Source organism: Cebus imitator, unplaced genomic scaffold, assembly GCF_001604975.1.
Source record: "Cebus imitator isolate Cc_AM_T3 unplaced genomic scaffold, Cebus_imitator-1.0 Scaffold172, whole genome shotgun sequence".
Classification (NCBI taxonomy): Eukaryota; Metazoa; Chordata; class Mammalia; order Primates; family Cebidae; genus Cebus; species Cebus imitator.
In genome coordinates, this window is record NW_016107487.1 from 1,727,657 (window position 1) to 1,733,928 (window position 6,272).

The 6,272-nt window shown below is 41.5% G+C and overlaps 1 pseudogene across 1 annotated transcript; it reads right to left on the bottom strand.

Annotated features, from left to right (window-relative positions):
- Window positions 1-4,605: 4,605 nt before the first annotated feature.
- Window positions 4,606-6,272, bottom strand: LOC108315490 (annotated as a pseudogene). Its single transcript, XR_001829957.2, has one exon. The product of XR_001829957.2 is annotated as a heterogeneous nuclear ribonucleoprotein R-like (transcript).

Consider the following 6,272-nt stretch of genomic DNA (forward strand, 5'->3'; position numbering starts at 1 on the left):
GGAGGCCACGGTCCACTCATGCCTACAAATCAGAGACTCTGGGGACAAAGCTCGAAAGGTGAATTTAAAATAGCTCCCCAGATTTTTTTTTTTTTTTTTTGGAGACAGAATTTCGTTCTGTCACCCAGGCTAGAGCACAGTGGTGCAATCTCGGTTTACTGCAACCTCCGCCTCCTGGTTCAAGAAATTCTCCTGTCTCAGCCTCCTGAGTAGCTGGGATTACAGGCGCCTGCCACCACGCGTGGCTAATATTTGTATTTTTAGTAGATATGTGGTTTCACCATGTTGGCCAGGCTGGTCACGTACTCCTGACCACAAGTGATCTGTCTGCCTCGGCCTCCCAAAGCGCCGGGATTACAGGCCTGAACCACTGCGCCAGCCCCCAGCTGATTTTTATGTGCATCAATGTTTGAGACTCCCTGGGAAAGGATAATGGAGGCAGATGTAAAGTAAATTAATTTTCTCACTTTTGCATGTTGGGAGAACATACATATATCTCACCTTTCTGCCCTCCCCTTTATCATCAGCGTGAGATCATATAGTCTGCAGGAAGTATTACTGAAGTGACTTATAGAAAAAATTTTCTTAAATCACACTCCATTGTCTGACACTCCTTATATAAGCAAAAGGGAGTCTGAGACCTCAGCTTCTAAAATGGGAACCATGCAAAGGATAAAACACTGAAGACACTTAGGGACCCTTGTCCTGTGAATACAAAAAGCCACAGAAAGGCATGAGAGCAGTTACCTGGCTTCCTTGACTTCCTTTTCACTATCCCTTGGTTGACCCAAAAACAAATACAAAGCTCAGTCATTTAGTTAGGCTGATAATCCCATATCATTCATACTTTCAATCACTAAGAGCAAAAAAGTATGGAGACACTCCAAAACAGGTATGTAGGTTAACTTTGTTGTATCATTTATTTGCTTAAAGCACTAAACCATTAAAGAAAGCCCAACAAGATTCACAACTTTGAAAACTGGTGTTTACCATCATAAACATAATGCATCGTAAACCCTGAGCACCATCATAATGGGCTCTGCTACTAACTAGCTCTGTGACTTGAGCTGGTAACTAAGCTCTCTGAGCCTTGGTTTGTTCTGCAAAATGGGAATCATAACATCTTTCTCCAGAGCCACATGAAGAGCTTTAGAGGCTCTTAGTAATGCAGATCACTCCCCAATATATAGTTTTAAATGAAAACAATATTAAATGTAATGTAGAAAAAAGTTATTTTTCCTGTTGTCTGTAATATTCTGATATTCTTTTTTAAGTAAGATATCAGATAGCCATTTTCTCTTTACAAATTAGGGTGACCTACTTTTGCTGATGCTCAAGACCCATACTTGGTGACAGGTAATCTAGGGCTACCCACTTAGCACAATTATTTCAAAGATTAAATAGGTTATGGGCTGGACATGGTGGCTCACGCATATAATCCCAGCATGTTGGAAGGCCAAGGCAGGAAGATTTCTTGGGGACAGGAGTTTTAGGCCAGCCTGGCCAACATATTGAGATTCCATCTCTATATATGCATATTATTAAAAGGACGGCCGGACACAGTAGCTTACACCTGAAGTCCCAGCTACTTGGAAGGCTGAAATGGGAGGATCACTTGAGCCCAGGAGTTAGAGGCTGCAGTGAGCTATGATCATGCCACTGTACTCTAGCCTGGGCAACAGAGCAAGATCCTGTCTCAAAAAAAAAATTTTTTTTTTAATTTTTTTAGATGAAGTCTCGCTCTGTCGCCAGGCTGGAGTACAGTGGACTGGTCTCAGCTCACTGCCACCTCTGCCTCCCAGGTTCAAGCGATTCTCCTGCCTCAGCCTCCTGAGCAGCTCAAGACTACAGGCGTGCACCACCACACCCAGCTAATTTCTACACTTTTAGTAGACATGGGGTTTCACCATGTTGGCCAGGATGGTCTCCATCTCTTGACCTTGTGATCCCCGAACCTCGGCTTCCCAAAGTGCTGGGATTACAGGTGTGAGCCACCACGCCTGGCCTCAAAAAATTTTAATTTAAAAAATGTAAATGGGCTGGGTGCAGTGGCTCACGCCTGTAATCCCAACACTTTGGGAGGCCAAGGCAGGCAGATCACTTGAGGTCATGACCAGATTGGCCAACATGGTAAAACCTCATCTCTACTAAAAATACAAAAATTAGCCAGGTATGGTGGCATGCACCTGTAATCCCAGCTACTTGGGAGGCTGAGGCAGGAGAATTGCTTGAACCCAGGAGGCAGAAGTTGCAGTGAACCGAGATTGTGCCACTACACTCCAGCCTGGACGACAGAGCAAGACTCTGTCTCAAATATATATATATACACACACATATATAGGATACGATGCATAATTGCACCTAATACAGTGAGTATCATAGTTGGAATCTGAATCTTTATACATCACATGAAATAAGTGTCCTTGATTCATTCAGCATATTTACACAACTGTTATATGCAGATCACTGTGCTCCTTCTGACAAAGAGCTTTGAGGTCAAACTTCAAGTAGCTTCATTTTAGTGGATTGGTCTACTCCCTTCTTAACCACGGGAAATGTTCCACTAATAAACCTGTTTTCTTCATTTAAAAAAATTAACCAGTTCCACTTACAAATATTTATTAAGCACCCACTGTGAATCAGATAGGTGATGGGGGCTGCCTTTGAAAATAATTGACTATTACTATTTTCTTAGAAGTGTTCTATAAAACCATCAGATCTAAGAAAAAAAAAATAAAAAGAAATGTTCAACACTGGCTTTCAGAAAACCACAGCCTAGTTTCTCTTAAAAGTGCTTCTCAAACATATCCAGAGGAGGACCCCTAGGACTGAGGAGTTTTATCCCAACGTATCTGGGGATTTAGCAAGAAGTGAGCCACACAAGCTGAAAAATTGCCTTAAAAATCCATGGGTTGTGTCCTCTGTGCCATATTTGTTAATATATATTTCAATAGTGTTTAAAATTCTTACCATTATGAGAAAAGTCTTCTTTTTAAAACCATGTTGTATTAATTAGAAATAAGTTAGGCTATGACTAACAGAAAACCTAAACAGTGGTTTCAGAAATCACTGGAGAGTGGAAGTGGCATTTTCTCACAAAACAAGGTGTCTAGAGGTAGGCAGTAATGTCTGGATCAGTGCTTTTCCAATTATCTTGTTGCCTCAAGTTTTCAGGATAGTTAGTGAAGCTTTATATGAGATGTCCAAGTTCAAGATGATAGGGGTGAGGAAATCACATGATCCCCCATAGCTGCAAGGGAGGCCAAAAAATTAGAAAACTGTGAGGTCACAGGTTGCTTAGAGCAGAGATTCCCAGTCTTTTTTTTTTTTTTTTTTTAAAGACAGGGTTTCACCATGTTGGTTAGGCTGGTCTTGAACTCCTGACCTCAGGTGATCCGCCCGCCTTGGCCTCCAAAGTGCTTGGATTACAGGCATGAGCTACCACACCCGGCAAGATTCCCAGTCTTTACCAAGCATCACAATCTCTCTAGATGTCATTTACACTCACCACTTTTTTGAAATTATTATAATTATTACACTCACCATTTTTTTCGAAATTATTATAATTATTATACTTACCGCTAGATCTTGTTATTTCATGCATTAATAAAGAAGCATAGACCAGGCGTGGTAGCTCACGCTTGTAATCCCAGCACTTTGGGAGGCCAAGGCAGGCAGATCATGAGGTCAGGAATTCAAGATCACCCTGACCAACATAGTGAAACCCCGTCTCTACTAAAAATACAAAAATTAGCTGGGCGTGGTGGCTGGTGCCTATAGTCCCAGCTACTCCAGAGGCTGAGGCGGGAGAACCACTTGAACCTGTGAGGTAGAGGTTGCAGTGAGCTGAGACCACATCATTACACTCCAGCCTGGGGACAGAGTGAGACTTTGTCTAAAAAAAATAAAAAAGCATATCACAAATTTATTTAATAGTTTGATAACTCTGTCTTTTTAATTACAATTGAGTTGGTTTTCCTTTGTAATCTTATGAGATTTATATATTTTTAAGTTTTGAATAGATATTTTAGTTTTATTGAAATCTTACATGAACAAGAAATTGGAAATACAATCACCTCAAAGAACAAATTGTCACGGCTTTTTACGTTTAATCCAAACAAATTTTGTAGGGCAGATTTCAAAAAGGCATGAAGTTAACAACAATTTTAAAACACAGTTACCCTACTTCTAGGAATGCAAAACACACAATTATAGGTTATTTTCAATACAAGAAAACTTAAATTTGTTTGCTTTAATTTCTTAAAACTGCTAAGAAAAAGCACTAGCTTGTATTTTTATTTACAGCATACTCCATACTCCTAGGTAATCTATTCCAAATCCAAAAAAATGAAACTGTCCAAAACCAAAGGTTCTGCAAAATCATGATTTAACAGTGTGCCCAGCTTGTTTTGAAGCTAAAATGAAGCCTGAAACGATAAAAGCATTGTAATCCCCAGAATAAGGGAACTTTGCAAACCCAGTAATGTCCCAGAGCATTTATGAAAAGAGGAGAAATAAAGACTTGAGTATATACACAATAGTGATTTCTTCAGCCCCATGCAAATGGCAGCAAATTGCTACTTAAAGATGAAACAGTTAAGCCAATTTTTTTTTTGAAGAATGTAGATCTAGAGCCAATCGTATCTTGCCAGTATCATTTTCAAGCCCTTACTTGTCTACTTCCACTGTTGCACATAAGTATCCTGATAAAATTCCTGGTTGTCATTATTGTAACCATAGTTACTAGAATAGTCACCACCTTACTGAAGCGGCTGCTGAGCGATGGGTTGGGAACCCTAGTTCTGTTGGTTGTTGGAATCAAGTTGGTTGTACCCATCTGCCTTTCTCTTGCCTCCTACATTGCATTGCCCACACGATTGCCCTGAGATCCACGGGAACGACGGCCTCTCTGCTGCTGTGCAGGACCCCCTCTGCCACCCCTAGAGCCTCTTGGTGGTACCAAAGGTGCCCTCCTCTGTGAAGCCAGCTCTACCTCTTGGAGGTGGTGCTCCCCTCCCCCTTGGTGGTGGTGAAGCACCTCGCCCTCCCCTTCCTCCTCCTCTTCCTCTTACTGCATAGCCATCATCATAGATGTAGTAGGGATCTTCATAGCCTCCACGATAATTGTGATAATCATAACCACAGTAATCATCATAGTAATCTTCATAGCCATAGTAATCTGGAGGGTAGCCATATCTACCTCTCCGCCAACCATGACCCTGACCTCTAATTGGAGGTGGCATTCGAGGAGGTGGGTGGTAGTAATAATCTTCATATGCAGTGCTCCTGGAGGCCTGTCTAGCAGCTTGGCAATCTTTCCTTTTCTTGTCTGGTGGCTTGGCTAAGACTATTTCAATTTCTTCCCTTTCTATTTCTTTGCCATTCATATTATCCATAGCCTTAACGGCCGCTCCTCTGTCTTCAAAATGAACAAATGCATAGTCCTTCAACTTCTTCACTCTTCCAAGTTTTCCAAATTCAGACAATGACTTTTCCAATATTTCTTCTGTCCCTGTAGTGCCAAATTTCTCACAAAACTTTTACCTTAGCCATGACTTCTGGATCTGGTTCTTCCACAGAGTTAGCCCATTCAACTGTAACTACATTACCTCATACTTTTACTTTTCCACACATCAGCTAGCATCTGGCTTGTGCTGCTGACTTTGATCCTCATATTCAAGGAAGCAGAACCCCCGACTCTTCTTTTCGTCATCAGGTTGATGATAGAGAATAATGTCCACCAAACCCTCTGTGACCTTACTGAATTCTTCCACGATATTTTCTTGAGTCTTATTCTTCGGAATGGATCCAACAAAAAGTCTGTTGTTTGCCACAGAAATGCACACTCCAAGGTGTTTACCAAGGCGAATTTCGTAGCTGTCACACAGTTTCACAGCTTCCTGTGCAGCTTCCTTTCCACGGAAGGAGATAAATGCATACCCTCTATTCTGACCAGACAGTGGATCCATCATAAGACGTAGATCCCAAATGGGTCCAGACTTCTCAAAAAGGGGCACCAACTCATCCTCATATAAATCTCGTGGTATTTTACCTGCAAACACCTCTGTTCCAATTCCCAGTTACACACCAGAGTACACGCTGTCTGGTGGAGGACCACCATACTTCCTCTGTCCTGTGGTTACATCCAGAGTACACCCAGTTATCTCAAGCAACGTCTTGATCTTCGCTTCATCAAGTCCCTTTGTGGACTCTTGCACCTTGCTCCCCTGTTTCTCTCTCTACCTATAGGTCTTCATAACTCCATATAAAAA